This window comes from Schistocerca gregaria, chromosome X (assembly GCF_023897955.1).
Source record: "Schistocerca gregaria isolate iqSchGreg1 chromosome X, iqSchGreg1.2, whole genome shotgun sequence".
Classification (NCBI taxonomy): Eukaryota; Metazoa; Arthropoda; class Insecta; order Orthoptera; family Acrididae; genus Schistocerca; species Schistocerca gregaria.
The window spans coordinates 109,908,509-109,925,214 of NC_064931.1; the positions used below are offsets into that span (position 1 = coordinate 109,908,509).

At 44.1% G+C, this 16,706-nt stretch overlaps 1 protein-coding gene across 1 annotated transcript in view; it reads left to right on the forward strand.

Moving 5' to 3' along the window:
- The window catches only part of LOC126299170 (dystrophin, isoforms A/C/F/G/H), a 2,370,611-nt gene that overhangs the window by 533,781 nt on the left and 1,820,124 nt on the right, over positions 1-16,706 (forward strand). The window lies entirely within an intron of this gene.

Genomic DNA, 16,706 nt, shown 5'->3' on the forward strand with positions numbered 1-16,706 from the left:
CCAGTGGGTAACATTGAACGCTGTTGGCGTATGACGCTGTAGCATATAGTAAAATTTCGGTGGTAGCTGCACAGGATCAACGCTTGCTGCAGGGACTGTCAGTTGACCCTTAATATAAGTAATTGTAACGGTTTGCCCATATATCGGTGAAAAACACGTTGGTATTGGATTGCACTAGTGACGATAATCAGTGGAAACAGCAACAACTGTAAAATATCTCTACTAAACCCAGCTCCGAACGGTTGCATCCACTGACAAGATAAAACTAGCTGTACCGAAAGAAAATGCCAAACTGACATTCGTCGGAAGAATCCTAAGGAAACGTAACTCCTCCACCTAGCAAGTAACTTACAAACCCCTTTTTTGATTTAGACAAGAATATGCCGAGCAAGGTTGTGAAGCATGGAAAAGACCCCCCACACCGTGTTTCAACAACCGTATGGGAAAGTTGTTGCGGAAGCAAAGAGAATTTCATCTCTGATTCAAGTGGAGTCAAAGCCTAGTTGAGAAACAAAAGCTGAACAAAGCCGTAATGTTCATAAGGACAGGAATGAAAAATAAATTGAATGAATACGTAAGTAAAATTTTGTCAAACTGTGTGATCAAAACACGCGAGCAATTTTAATCAGACTTAAAGTCACTAAACGGCTGGAAATCACTTATTCAGCTGCTCTGTGACTATACTGATATGGAAATGGAAAATTACAGGAAGGAGATGGAAATAGTGAATTTGAACTTCATAAATTGATTCATTGCGGGGGGTCGTAATACGGTTCTTTTTTTCAATTATTGCACGTACACCAATATGGCAGACAGTGAGACAAATGATGGAAGAAGAGAAAATCAACTAAAGCTGGTAAATATTGGCAAGGCATTTGGGCCACATCAGATACCTCTGAGATTCTACAGAGATTATACGAAAGTACTTGCTCTCCTTGTTGTAATAGTAATTTATGTTAGGTTGTCAGAGCAACGAAGGTTACCTAGGGATTAGAAAAATGCTCGTCATTGTCGTTTTCAAGAAGGGTTGTTGGGCAGATGCGATGATGGCCGGTTCAAGGCCCAAGCGATACCAGAGACCGCTCGGGACGCCAATTAGTGTGGCGCACCGGAGATGCCCATGTGCATAATTGTTATACGGGGTGTACTTTGATTAGAAGCGAAAACTGACACGGGTAAAAGTACACGATAATAGGAGCAAAATTGTTCCAGTAAATACGGGTCTGCGAAGGATCCGTTTGCGAGATAGCGGATGTACTGCTTGAACGCCACAAGAATTCAGATTTCCTTGCTGTGCACTAGACTGGTTAGAAATTACGTTTTATGTCAAACAAGTTGACTTGCTGTAAACCTACTGAGTGTTCTGTATCTACACAGAAGAGCCAAAGAAACTGGTACACCTGCCTAATATCGTGTAGGGCCTTAGCGAGCACGCATGGCATGGCATGGACTCAAATAATGTCTCAAATATTGCTGGAAGGAATTGACACCATCAATCGTGCAGGGCTGACCATAAAACCGTAAGAGCACGAGGGGGTCTCTACTTAGCAGCACGTTGCAAGGCATCCCGGATAGGTTCAATAACGTTCACGTCTGCGGAGTTTGGTGACCAGCGGAAGTGTTTGAACTTAGAAGTGTGTTCCTGGAGTCACTCTGTAGCAATTCTTGATGTGTGGGATGTCGTATTGTCCTGCTGGGATTGCTCTAGTTCGACGGAATGCACAATGGACACGAATGGACGCAGATGATTAGACACGATGTTAACGTACGTGTTAACTGTCAGAGTCGTATCTAGACTCATCAGGGGTCGCATATCACTCCAACTGCACACGCCTCACGCCATCACAGAGCCTGCACCAGCTTGAACAGTCCCCTGTTGGCCTGCAGGTTCCATGGTTCTCTGTGCCATACTGCACCGTCTGTGACTGTGTACACAGCGATTGTGGATGTGGGACTACTCTGCAAACAGTTTCCCGCTTGGTAGGTGCCCCGACGTCATTGCTGGCGTGGTTGTCCGTTGATCGGAATGCCATCTTCCGTGCAGAACACGATCGTAACGACATCTATTGACAGTTTGATTATATCGTAAATTAGACACAAAACGGGGAAATAGTAGTTAGTTGCTTTAATGTTGGACGCCAGTGTAGCTGGATCGATAGCAAAATAATAATGCCAGTTTCACTAAAACTTATCCTCAGTTATGCAGTAGATAATCATGTCGAAAGCCCATAGTTAATGACGGATAAAGTTGTTTTATTCCTTAATGAGTAGTAAAAAGTCTTATGTGGATAGAAAACTAGGGCGCAAAGTATTAATTTGTTTTGTTACGTAGCTATCCTTTGGTGATGTTGACTGCACCTAGAGATGGGAGGGAAGGTGCGAAGTGTGTCGGCAGGCGGCTGCGAGCGGAAGAATATATTCTTGGCGTGTGCGTCGCAGGGTGAGGCCGTAACGTCCTGCTCGAGCCAAGCGGCCCGCCAGAATGGCGCTGATTCTCACGGACGCTCAAAATAAACAAAGCGTTTTGTAAGTCTAATGCCGCGCCACACAAGTGTAACAGTGTTTCTAAAAAATCATCTCGCTCGCTTGCCAAACCTTAGCGCGAATATTGCCAAAAAGTGCCGTGCAGGCATTGGACGTGCGTCTGTTGTCTGTACTGAGTGCTATAGAAACCGCGTAGTTAAGCTAAATCACTTGAGGCCATTGCTATCAGCATCTTTATTTGTGTGAACTGTTACTTATTTTCTAATGACATAGATGCTGAAGGGACGGTGATTCCAAGGAAGCTTCCTTTCTTTTTTATTGTTATGCCTCTGTAGTAGCTGTGCAGTAAAAAGTAAGTGTAGTGTTGATTCCGAGGATGATCAGTCGAAAGTTGACATAACAAGGGAAAACAACATAAACTGGACGAATTGTTGTTTCTGGTTGTTGAAAGTAGTACATATTACACACTGAATGCGAATTACGAATATAAATGAGTAACGGACATTTATTACGGAATTTCCGAACATACATAAAAAATTTTAACAGTAACTGGTGAAAAAAAAGGGAAAAAATGTGTTATGGTGTTATGACACTTGTTAAACCTTTCCGCTCCTTTTCACAAAAGTGAGCGGTGAATATGCTTTATTCGCAGGCCAGCCCAGCGTGACTTCTAACCGTTACTAAATGCGTACTTTATGACAGAGGTAAAACTGCAAGCAACCTCGGCTGTCATACTGTGGGCATTATCCTTTTCTTTCTTCAAAATGTTCCATCGCAAATTTAAACAATTATCTTACCATACTACTCCACTTACCAAGAGCTCTCGAATGCAAGCACGCACCTGCATATAGAAAAGTAACCTTCTGATTGCCCCCCCCCCCCCCCCCCCCGCCAAGAGTTCATTGAAATATTAGAGGCAGATACAATTTCAATAGTCTAACACGACGGCAACTACACTGCTCATTTGGTTAGGTGTGTGTGTGTGTGTGTGAGAGAGAGAGAGAGAGAGAGAGAGAGAGTGAGAGAGAGAGAGAGAGAGAGCAGAAGGTTTGCGTGGCTGTGTGTACTGAGAGAGAGAAGCTTTGCGTGGCTGTGTGTACTGCCGAAATGAGTTGCAAAGACGACTCGGCTGCAGCAGCGGCCAAGCACGTGGTTGCCCTGGCCGTCAGGAACAAACGTGGCCACCAGCGGGTTAGCGGATTCACGGCGTTTACTTAATTCGCCTACCCGCGAGCTACGCGCCGTGTTCGCTTTTCGGCATTGTTTCATTCCTCTTGTCTCACAACATACAACATCGTTTTAAAAACATGCTTTTATGAAGTAGAGTAGCCGTGTTCAACAACGAGGCTTAGTCTGAGTTTTCCGTATCGTTGTCGATGGAGTGGCCATTTACGAGAGCGTACTGAAAAATAATGCATCCGTTTTTTTGTGTGTGTGTGAGAAAACTCTTCAAGCTTTATAAATAAAATAAACTTTCTAACATTCTACATCTTTATTCTTCGTATCTATATATTTATTTCTCAGCATAGTCACCCTGGCGACGAACACATTTCTTCCAGCGAGAGAGACCAGTGTTTTGATGATGATGATGATAATGATGATGATGTTTGGTTTGTGGGGCGCTCAACTGCGCGGTTATCAGCGCCTGTACAAATTCCCAACCTTTTCTCAGTCCAATCTCGCCACTTTCATGAATGATGATGAAATGATGTGGATAACACAAACATCCAATCATTTCGAGGCAGGGGAAAATCTCTTGACACCGCCGGGAATCGAACCCGTGACCCCGTGCTCGGGAAGTGAGAGCGAGAACGCGACCGCAAGACCATGCGCTGCGGACAATTAAAAAAAAAAATACCGTCACTGTAGAGTGTTTGACTTCGTCGACGAAGCCATAACCCCACCTCTGCTTGTACCGCTTCATCGCTATCAAACTGACGTCCTCGAAGGTGTTCTTTATGTTTTGGAACAGATGAAAATCGGATAGGTCCAAGGTGGGACTATACGGACGATGATGGATGATAGTGAATCCAAGGCGTCGGACTTTTGCTGATGTCAGAGCGTTCGCGTGTGGCCTGGCCTTGTCATGCTGAAGGAGAGGGCACTCCATACGTGGACGGACTCTTCAAATTGGAAACTCGATTACAACACGCTGTTCCTCACTTGTCGACACAGTTACGCTACAGACCGCCATGTTACACGATACAATTCAGAGTCCTCCAGCGGCAGAGGGCTGAAACTATGGACACATAAGAATGAAGGTGTAGAATACTAATAACGTATGTTCCATTTTAAAATCTTTTAGAGTTCTCACATAAAAAACTCCGATGCATTACTTTTCAGCACGCTCTCGTAATTTATTTATTTAATTTTTTTTTGTAAGGATTAAGAATAGAAGAAAGTAACTTACTCCAGGCTCCACAAAAGCAAAAAGGGCAGTTGGGATTTTTGTACGATGAAGGCACGACGTAAATAAAATATTACGAACCTTCCATCCACAGTGAGTTTTTGTGTCCGCTGTCAATCAAAGAGATTGGATTCGGTGGGGCACTTGTAAGCCGGCGCCATAGCTGAGCGTGTTTGGCCAGGAGTCTAGCCACCCTCTGTAATAAAAAAAAATAAAAAAAACTGAGTAATCGTTTCAACGACAGACTTACAGAGACGTCGTGTTAGGGCCACACATAACGGTTCTCCCTTTAGAAGGAAAACGACGAAGAAACAGACAAAAAAAATTTAAAAAATGTGGTAAAATGCTGAGCTGTGGTCGAGTTCGATACTCCGTCACACCTAGGATATTTTTATCTGTCCCTTCTCATTTCTTCCCCTCCTGGAAATGCTTGACAATGTGAAAAGCTCCGAGATTTAAACGAAGGAGAAAAGATAGGACACACTACCTCGAATAGGAACACGCCTAATGAAGCACTGTGGTGTTCAAACCAGCCATCGGCTTGATGACAGCTATACCTATAGCGCATATGTAAGGACGTGTAACTCCAGTCCAGCAAAAGAGGGAACATGAAATAAAGAGGAAGATTGTTACACTAATAATCTTACTGTGAATCAAACATTTCTGTTGTTCTTCAACCGTTTCCTGGTCTTAACCCCCGGCTTCACGGGATCAGCATGTTATCTGGGTATGGCAATGTTAGAGGCAGAAGGTGACCCGATGCATTCCCTGACGCCACTCTCCCAATCTCCCCCCCCCCCCCCCTTCTCACCCTCCACCCCCTCCAGGACCCAAGGAGGTGAACTATTCATGCATTAGTTAGTAAGTCGTGTAATAGTAAGGAAGTGAACTATTCACTCATCAATTTTGTATTGCTTGAGCCTCATGTTTTTCGTTTTAAATCTTACATGTATTTTATTTTATTTTATAGTTTCTAGTCCAATTTATTTAAAATTCGTTTTATTTAAATATTTATTTCCTGCTTTATAGTCTTATATATGAATTTTTTCAGTCGATTTCAAACATTTTGATGAGATGGGAAAGGAGATGTGTGGTAAATTTCAGATTTATTTCAGTTTCTTTTCACCTGACTCAACAAATATATTACTTCTGCCTAGGTGTATCCACGAAAAGGCCACGAAGGTAAATATTTGAGAGATTTGAGTTCACAAGGAGGCTTACCAGCGATTGTTCTTCCAGCGAACGATTCGCGGCTGGAACAGAAAAAGGAGGAAATGGCAGTGGTACACAAAATATCCTCCGCCACACACCTAATAAGCTAGTTAATATTCCATTGTCATCCAGTTGTAAGCTATGTTTAAAATTTCACATGTCTAGCTTATCAGAAAGGTAGTTTAAGATAAACTGCAAATGTTGTACCGAACCGACCGATTGACCAGAAAGCGACCTAATAAAAAAAGTGGTAAAAATGATTAAAATTATGTTTATCCTACCTGGATGATTTGGGGAAAAATATATGGAACGTGTTAGTTACTGACTATTCCTGATATAGGAAAACAAGCATAACCCGGCACACCGATTGTTGTGCTGGAAGTGGAACCACGGAAGTGATTACAATATATGTCCAGCGAGCTTCAAATTGCTTTGTTTGTTTCGGGTGCTTCGAGCGAAAAGTGCGGAGATTCCTTCTCTGGTGCTACGGACCGTATCTTTACCGATCTAATAAGCAAAATGACGTGGGGGCGTCAAACGAAAACATTTCTTCGTTCCTCCCTGACAGCCCGTTGTGGAGACAGAGATACCTCGGCTGTTAATGGAACGAGCAGAGAGGATAGCCGCTTGATTTGCGCGTGCGAGCTGCCTGCAGTCGGGCGGTAATTGGCATTTCCCGATACAGCGCGCCACCGCCTTCCTCGTGGCTCCGCATCGATTCCCAGGTAGATATCAGCTCGCCTGCTTCGCATTCCTTCCCCCGCCCAGCTAATTCGTTTGCTCCTCCCCTCTGGTGTGGGATGCAGCGCTGCTCCCATACCAATGGAGACACAGATTTGGGACCAGGATCGATCTACAATCTGCAGCATCACGCTTATTTGAACCGAAAGGAATCTAAGTAACTGTGAATGCGGACGGTTTACGTTAGTCCTAACCTTAAGTGGTGAATGTCTATTGAAATACTCAATTATCTGTAGCCAGTCATTTTATTTATAGTTCGAGTACGCGGTTCAGAGTTACACGTTCATGATCGGGCGAACTTATTAAACTTTACTTTTTCGTGTCCGGAGATTTGTTTCAAAGCCTTTCAGCCCAATGTCGGGCCAAGTCCAATGTTTCTCTCTTCTCAAGCCGTAGTTCGTGAAGGCTACACCTTGTGGGGCAGATGGAACACTGTAGAAGGTGTTCCATATCCTGAACTTCACCACAGTCGCATTTGTTGTCTCCTTCGTCCTTGAAGCCCCATTTGACTAGGTTTGCTTTAACTGGTGCTGCGCCTGTTCTGGTACGGTTCAGTGTTCTCCAAATCTTCCATCTCGATGTACTGCTGCTGGGTATTTCTCGTGAGGCAGGGTAGTCCTTCGGAGGCTCGTTCAATTCCCTAGTGAGAAATCTCTTGCGGGATTTAAGTCTGCTACGTCCACAGGGAGAACCACACAGCAGGTGGCGCTCGTCGAAAATCTGTTTAAATTTTTCTGTATGCTCGTGCGCAATTCTTCGGGATTCAGGAGATGAGAATCCAGCTGCTTTTTATATTTTCCCAAGTGGAGTGGGTTTCATGCATCCTGTTGTTAGCCTGCATGTTTCATTAAGGACTGTAGTGACTTTTTTGGCATGTGTGGATCGAGACCATACAGGGCATGCATATTCTGCCGTGGAGAAGCAAAGTGCTTGAGGAGTTGTTCGTAATACAGTCGGACTAGCTCCCCATTTACTGTTCGTCAGTTTTCTTAAAATATTGTTCCTGGCAGCAACTTTTTGGCAGGTTTTTTCACAGTGATATCTGTACGTCAGTGATCTATCCAGCACGACACCAAGGTATGTCGGTTTGTCCGTATGGTCCAGTTTGTTGCCATTCCAGGTGACGTTCAGCTTCCTGTCTGCCTGTTTTGTGCGGAGGTGGAAAGCGCTAACCTGTGTCTTAGATGGTTTGGTTTGAGGGAGTTCTCTTTTAGTACTCAGACATTACGTGTAGCGAGCTTTCTAATTTCCCTTCTACTTTCTCGAAGGGACATCACGCGACGACGACTCCAGCGTCATCTACAATACTGTATTGACCGACCAAGTGCAAAAGGCATGGGACTCGAGCCCACAAACTGACTTCCGGCACAAGTACTACACAATGTACGCACGTTTGCATGCTTGCATTCAACATTCTGACGGTTACACCGATTATTAATATACCATCATTTGGCATTTTCAATGACTTATCTCGCGCTTACATTAACCAATGATCTTGCAATGTTAATCACTTAAATATGTTACCTAGACAAATGTATTCCCGAAATTTCATCACTATACAGTAATTATTTTCTTCGTGTTGCGAATTCGGTGTAGTAACATAGACGGTTTTTTTTTCATATACAACAAGTGAAAATATCTGGGAGCAGAGGACGAAATATTATATTCTATGAACATCTGACCGAACATTTACAATGAATGGATGCTTTTATTGCATTCAGGGTAGGTAAATAGTAACGTAAATATCTCCCAATTGCTCCAGACTCCTTTTTGCAATCGTATTGACACTACACACGTCACATTTCACAAACTACTTTATACAAAGATTGAGATATGCTTCCAGCAATGGGGAGTTAAATAAACAATGATGAATACGTCAATATGGTCACTGGACAAAATATTATTCGCCTCAAAAGCGCACACAGGTCGCTTTGGAGCGTTGTGGATGTTGAAGACCTGGTACCCGTGGGACACGGCACCCTTCACCGTTGGTGCAAGTCACGGCAGTCAAATAACATGTACCGGTCACTTGCATGGAGTCAGCACTGTAAGTTGCGTCGACATGGGGATCTGCAGAATCGGAGGAAGGGTCCATCGTGTTTGGAAGCGCCCATGACCATGCGGTAAATTCAGTTACCCGGTTTGTTGGTGTATTATCGCAGACTGTACAATGTGTCTACAAGGAATGGTGTACCACATGCAACTATGTTACACGGCGCAAGAACAATGGTCGTAAGAAATCGTAACAGACAGAGACAGGAGACGAATTACACGCCTTGGCGATGAAAATCCGATTCGAACTCGATAGGGGTTGCTTCTATCAGTGAATGCAGGAACCAGTTTCAGAGCGAACATTGCTAAGGGAACTCCGCGCAGTTTGACACATGGAGTGGGTAACTCCGAAATGGCCATTATCACAATGACACATAAAGCTCCGTATTCTGCAGTGGAGCAAAAAACATAGTAACTGGACAATAGCTGACTGGTGGATTGTAGTACGAGTCTCGATTTTGCCTCTGACCAAATGATGAGAGCCGTAGAGTTCATCGCTGGCCGGAGGCGTTTCTTTGATATTTTGTGTCTGTTTCTCGTATCATGATTTCGACCCACTCATTCATGTCGTCATGGACATAGCTCAGCATCTCCGTTACATGTTCAGTGATCAAGCGTTGCCCTCTCTTCCACACCTTCATGACGCGTCTTCTGTGGACACTCATATCTTTCAAGATGATAACAGTTTCGTCCACAGGGTTGCACGCGTACGTTCCTGTTTTGATAAACACTCATGCTCCCTGTATCACCTCGACTAGCCCTCTAAGTCACCTGATCTTAATCACAAAGAAAATATGTGGGACTTTTCGGAATAGTGGTTGAAATGTAGCATTTAACACTGCCTCAGTTGGGTAGTTCTGCTGTATTTACTCATCAACAAGTGGTTTCAGGTGAATATACCATACCTGAAGAAGCTCATAGACTCACTTTAAGATCATTATCAAGGCTAGATGCTGTGTTCCACTGTATTAGGGCGATGTCTCATGGGGGTGACAAACGTTTTGTCCGTTGGGTTCCAAACGCGCTTGTGTGCGTGCGTCTGCTTTACATTAATAAAGGTGACGACCCATTGTGCATGAAACCTGTGAGATATCGACAGCGATTGGAAGCCATCCTGGATCCCATGCCTCGCAGCAGTACGCCAGGATAGGGCGGGGTGGACCAGGGTAATGAAGGCGGGCTCTTTAGTAGATTTTTTCCATCTTTTAAGTATTCTGCCAATAGATTGCAGTCTTTGGTGCACCTTCCCAACAGCATTTTCAATGTTATGGTTCCAGTTTAAATTGTTCGTAATTGTAATCTCTAGATATTCCCAGGCGTTACCTCTGATGAGAAAGCATCGTGGTGCCATTTTGCAATAGGACATTGCTCGTTCACAAGGTACGTATCTACGTGAAGTGCTTGCGTGATGAAGTAACCCCGTGTTGAGAAGATTCCTCAGATCTGTCCCTGATAGAACATTTGTATAACCAAGTCAGACTTTCAGTGCGAGTATCCAGGATATCAGCACCAGTTGCAATATTTGTAGCTAGATTGCCTCAAGGAAGGAGGTGTCCTTCCTCCGGCTGGAGTGGCCGAGCGGTTCTAGGCGCTACAGTCCGGAGCCGCGCGACCGCTACGGTCGCAGGTTCGAATCCTGCCTAGGGCACGGATGTGTGTGATGTCCTTATGTTATTTAGGTTTACGTAGTTCTAAGTTCTAGGAGACTGATGACCTCAGATGTTAAGTCCCATAGTGCTCAGAGCCATTTGAACCATTTGAATTTTTTGTGCACTTCCGAACCAAATACGAGTAAGTTCATGCATTCTGGCCAGAGAAGGAGCAACTTCATATGAATAAGTGGGCTCATAGTGCCAAGTTCTTTGTTAATTTTACTCGATACTGTAATCGCTGCAATGACATCACATATCCTCTCTACCGAGAAGTTTCACTTCGTTTCCTCCGCCCTTCTTGGTGCTCCTTTCCTGTTTGTGCTTCGCTTTCTTGGTCAGGCAGTGTACCTTCATTTGTCATCTTTCCCGGTGTTTCAATTTTAATTATCACCATTGCTGTTGAACACTAGAGGAGTATTATTATGCGGAATTCCATCTCTTAACATAAAGGTTGTGTTTAGTTAGAAAAAGTAAACTTAGTTCTTATGACGCAGTATCTGAAACTATACGACGAGGAAGTGGTGTTTAATTCGTTGTCTTAATTGGCCTGTGGTTGACATTGTTTGAAAATTAATCGTGTCACTGGCGACATACCACCCCTCCAAAGGTATTGACGTGGCGGAAATAAACAGAAATTGGCGTGTGGTGACATCGTCGACATTTGTTTGAACCTTCTCGAATCATGCAAAGGGATTACCGATGCTAATGTTGACTCGATTATATGACAGTGTCCACTGCTATCGCACCGCGAATCAGATTGTGATTCCATCTCGTTCGCATTACAAATAGGTGTTTCATGGAAGAAGTGCAGATTATGCTAATGAGGTCCACTTCACAGAATCCATCAGTGTAAATAATTAACAAAGCACAGTTCTGTTCACTAACTATAGATGTCCAGAGCAGATAACTCAATGAAAGAAAAGCGTGAAGTGAAAAATGGCAGCTCTTTCAAATTCAAAATTTTCGTTTCTCTTTGTTGCTTTGTTTCCATTTGAAGTGTGATATTTTTCAATTAATCTTCCGTTTACAATAATCCTGCGAGGTATTAAAGTAACCCACATATTTTGAAACGTAATTAAGTTTCATTTTTCTTTAGAGTTATTCATTACTGGCTCTGGCTGCTCTCAGTTTTGTGTGTGTTCGAAACCTGTACTGTATAGGTTGTACGTGATAGGTAAATACTGATCAGAATTAAGCTAGAAAAGGTATATTCCACATAAAGACTTCTATATGTACACGCAGATTTTACGTAAGGAATTAACTATGGGAAACCACTGTGCAAGGTAGACGTAGCATGTTTGAACGCTGACCAAAATCAAACGCATAATGGAATTTCTCGGGAATATTTGGACATATTTTTAAAACGAATCCAACTGAGTTTGATTGCCGATTCGTTACTCAGGATGGGAGGTAGCTCCACACCAGCAGCGAAACAGTGATCAAAGCAACGGGTGGCCCAACATCAAAACGCTGACGTCAATCTCGTCTCACAGAAAAGGTATGGTCATTGTTTTCCGGGATCTGGAAAAAGGATTCAGTATGTTGCTTACACTTAGAGCGGATAAAAATGTAACTGGAGAAAGCTAAGCAAATCTTCTGTACTAAAACTGTCGGAACAATACGCAACAGGTGGTGCGGATCGTAAAACAGGGAAAAAAAGAAAAAAAAACCTTCATCAGGAATTGTGGCAATAGGGAAACTTAGGGATCAGAAGTACGAGATGCTGGGAAAACTGCCTTGTTCGCCCGTTTTGGCACCGTGTAACAACCACCTGTTCCTGCATCTGAAAAAAAGGTCTCCTCTATCTCGGCGTAGAGCAGCAACTTGACGTGGCATGAACTCCACAAGTCGTTGGAAGTCCCGTGCAGAAATATTGAGCCATAACACCTCTATAACCGTCCATAATCGCGAAAGTGTTGCCAGTGCAGGATTTTGTGCACCAACCTCTCGATTGTGCCCCATAAATGTTCGATGGGATTCATGTCGTTGCGATCTGGGTCGCCAGGTCATTCCCTCGAATTGTCCAGAATGTTCTCAAACTAGTCGCGAGCAATTGTGCCCGGGTGACATGGCCCATTGTCACCCATAAAAATTCCATCGTTGTTTGGGGACATGAATCCGTGAATGGCTGCAAATGGACCCCAAGTAGCCGAACATAACCATTTCCAGTCTATGGTCGGTTCAGTTGGTCATGAGGAGCCAGTCTTTTACACGTAAACACAGTCCACACCATTACAGAGCCAACACCAGCTTGCAACTTGGGCCATGGCTCGTGGGGTCTGCGCCCCACTCGAACCCCACCATCAGCTCTTACCAATTGATATCGGGACTCGCGTGACCCAGTCACGGTGTTCGTCGTCTAGGATCCAATCGATAGGGTCACGAGCACAGTAGAGGCGCTGTAGGCGATGTGCTGTTGTCAAAGGCACTCGCGTTGGTCTCTACTGCAATAGCCCATTAACGCCAAATTTCACCGCACTGTCGTAACGGATACGTTCGTCGTACATCCCATTTGGTTTCTGTGGTTATTTCACGCAGTATTGCTTGTCTTCAGCAGTGACAACCCTAAGCAAACGCCGAAGCTCGCGGTCGGTAAATATAGGCCGTCGGCCCCTGCGTTGCCGGTGCTATGAGGTAATGCCTGAAATTTGGGATTCTCGGCACTTTATTAACACTGTAAATCTCTGAATATTGAATTCCCTAACGAATGCCGAAATGGAATGCCCCATGCTTCTAGCTCCAGCAACCATTCCGTGTTCAAAGTTTGTAAATTCCCACTACCGGCATCTGTAAGTGTACATCGCTATCCGAAGATTTCTGTCACCTCAGTGTAATGTTTATTTTCTATTGTCAACTGCCTGTCGGCTTTCTAGGCTATCCTAAGACAGCTTAAAATTAAAGAGACAGTCGGCACACAATCTAGAGTTTCTAGTTGTACAAGGATCGCCTTTCCAAAGCTACGGCTATATATGTATTCAAAAAACACAAACTGAAAAAATATAGAAAGCAGCTATGAACATTATACTTGACGATTAGAAGCATAAGCATGTACAGGCCAAAGGCAGTGCAGAAGTGAATAGTAGCACAGACTGCTATGTTATATAGACAAAATTATTAGCGAATGTATTGAGAAGGCTAAAAGATAAAGGGGGCAGAGGGGAGGAAGAACTGTGGGTTGGCAACAGTTATACTGTTTACAAAAAACGTGTTATCAAAAAATTGGTTCAAACGGCTCTGAGCACTATGGGACTTAACATCGGAGGTCATCAGTCCCCTAACTAAACTAAGGACAGCACACACATTCATGCCCGAGGCAGGATTCGAACCTGCGACCGCAGCGGTCGCACGGTTCCAGACTGAAGCGCCTAGAACCGCTCGGCCACACCGGCCGGCAACGTGTTACCTTAAAGTGAACAAATATTAACTGGGGCTATTACTTCAGTAAGGGTGAATAATGGAACTGTATTTGATCCTTCAGGGCTAAGTCAGGAATACGTGCTTTGTGTTAACTGATTGCTAGACTTAATCCACAACGCTCAAATACCTTTCCTTCGATCACTCTAACTAAAGTAATAGCAGCCAGTTAAAATTTCGTCACCGTAAGGTAACATGCTTTTTGTAGTGTTCCCCACTGATTGTACTTTTGATCTTTAAGTATAATGATCATGCCTTTTTCATGTATTTAATATGCTTGTGTTTTTATTTAGATATGTAGTTGTAAAAGGTCACAAACTTTGGGACAACAATATTTGTACAGCTGTAAACCCTCTGTGATGTTTATCTGTTTAACCTTAAGTTGTATAAGCATGGCCCAGAAAGCGACAATTCACAACAAAGTATAAAATAAATATCATTGTAGAACATCAGCACTCAGTCTTCCAGTTTTTAATGCCTATGTTCCTCTAAGTACCGACAGAATATTTGGTAAATGTTTACCTGTTACAATTGACGAGTCTTCCCTATCGGCATATCCCAGCTGTCTTTATTACATCAAGCCGCGAACTAGCATTTGTACTGTTGCTAATATTTGTCTCGGTTTTTTCCATTCCCGTATCGTCCTCTTTCTTTTTTTTTCTTTTACTTCCATTTCATTCTCTCTCATTAACTCTTTTCTAACTTTTAACTAGTCTTCCTCGCTCGTCTTCAGCCTAATTAACTCCTTCTTTTAGATTACTTCTATGCTGATGTCATTTGTTATGTATCATTACTCGTAGTTGACGAAACGATTACAATATGAAAATGGGCTGACATTATTGTAATGATTACATCAGTTGTTGTTATTTTTTTCTTTTCCTTCTCCTTATCATTATTTGTATCTCTTGCCGTTTTAACGTGGCACAGAAACTGTGGAATATATATGTAATAAAATGCGTCATCTGGCTGTATTTTCGTCACGTATTGAAGGCGGATGCATTTACGAACTAGAGCGTCACTGATTTTAAGTCAGGCGCTCCCTCTCCATCGTGACCTTAGGAAGCACTCATTCTTTTATTTTACGAAAATTTACTGCATAATTTCTCGGTATACAATTTGCTCTACATTCTACCATCTACACAGTACACATTGTGTAAAATCTTCGGTCAGTGTTTTCTTCCCTCCCTGAACGTGGATGCAGACGACGAGTCAGTGAAAAGAATTTCGTTGTGTTTGTGTTGTTTATAATAGGCGTCACAGAAGTAAAGTTGTCAGAAGCGTATTGCACTGTTTCATCAGTTCGACTTTAGCGCTGAAGCGGCTGATAAGGAGTCACACGTCCCTTTCCAACCGGTGTTGTTACCACCATAAGGATTCAAACCAGCCACTCCTCCACAAAACTGCCGCCATTTCGCAAACTAATCGACAAAGGTTCGTGCCTTTTTGGCAGCGTAATGGGTTTCAACTGCACAGATGGCATAACGGTGACATGTTGGCGTCAAATACCTCTTCAACTCTCAGGTCTTTCGAGTTGTAGCACTAGTTCAGGTGGGAAAGGATGAGTAGTGATTGAGCTATGGTCTTGTTGAAGGACCTTGCCTGGATCACGACTGGAATGATGTAGACACTCCAAGGGAAATTCAAATGACGATGACAGCTCTTGGTTGATTTTAGTACAGCACTTTCTCTAGTGCGCTTTGCGCCACTTCGCTGGCGGCGTACGTCGAAGTAGTAGTTGTCTGAAACAGCCCCCCCCCCCCCCCCACCCAGGTTAAGACTGCATGACTTGTTTTACCACCAGCCGCAGGGTAACGCTAATAAGAGCCAGCCTGGTTGTGGCCAAGCCGCCGGCTTGCAGGCTGTTTGCTGCGGCCACCCACCATATATAGCCCGCCGCTGCCTGCACCAGGATCCGGTTCTGCCTTTCTTCTGTCTCGCCTGAGACGCGCGTTGATTTCGTATCAGCTGCTATATAGCTGTCGCTGCTCCCATCTCGCCGACGAGTCCCCAGCTCACATCTACAGCGAGGAAGGACGCGCCGCTACTGAGCACGATGGACTCGAATCCACAAAGACCAACCAAGTCCCCTAGACTTCGAACTACTTAAACCTAACTAACCTAAGGACTCACACACATCCATGCCCGAGGCAGGATTCGAACCTACTACCGTAGCAGCCGGGCGGTTCCCGACTGAAGCGCCTAGAATCGCTCGGCCACAGCGGCCAGCACATACCCGCAAGGAAAGTGATCAGTGTGCGCTCAGGGATAATACCCTTACCGACAGGCAGCTGAAGCCACCCCTTGGGGTATCCCAGCCAACAATGCCACACGACACTTACATCTGAACTGGCCAGCTGATGCACGTGCGTAGCTTTGTAATGTTTCCGTTTCAGGTTGGGCTTCCAGACAGCTGTGGGAACAGATGCTACTGAAGTGCTAAACGGCGCAACGGTTTTCTCGGATTTCTTTCCAAGTGCTGTCCCACTCCGTCTAGTTCGCCTTAAACCGATGCCCCTCCTTCTGAGGAACTGGCCGGAGAGTTCAGAGGCGATCGCAGGCCACCTGCTCGGGATTAGTTGCCGCACAACGCCGAACACAGCGCTTGGAGTCTACGTGGAAAACCCTGCAAATCTGTAGGGTTCGACATGTCATCGTGCGTAATTTAAAACAGCTTTTTGGGCGGGAGGCAGAATTTATGTATACATTCACCGCAATTTAGTGCCACCGGCGCTTGGTTTGACTAA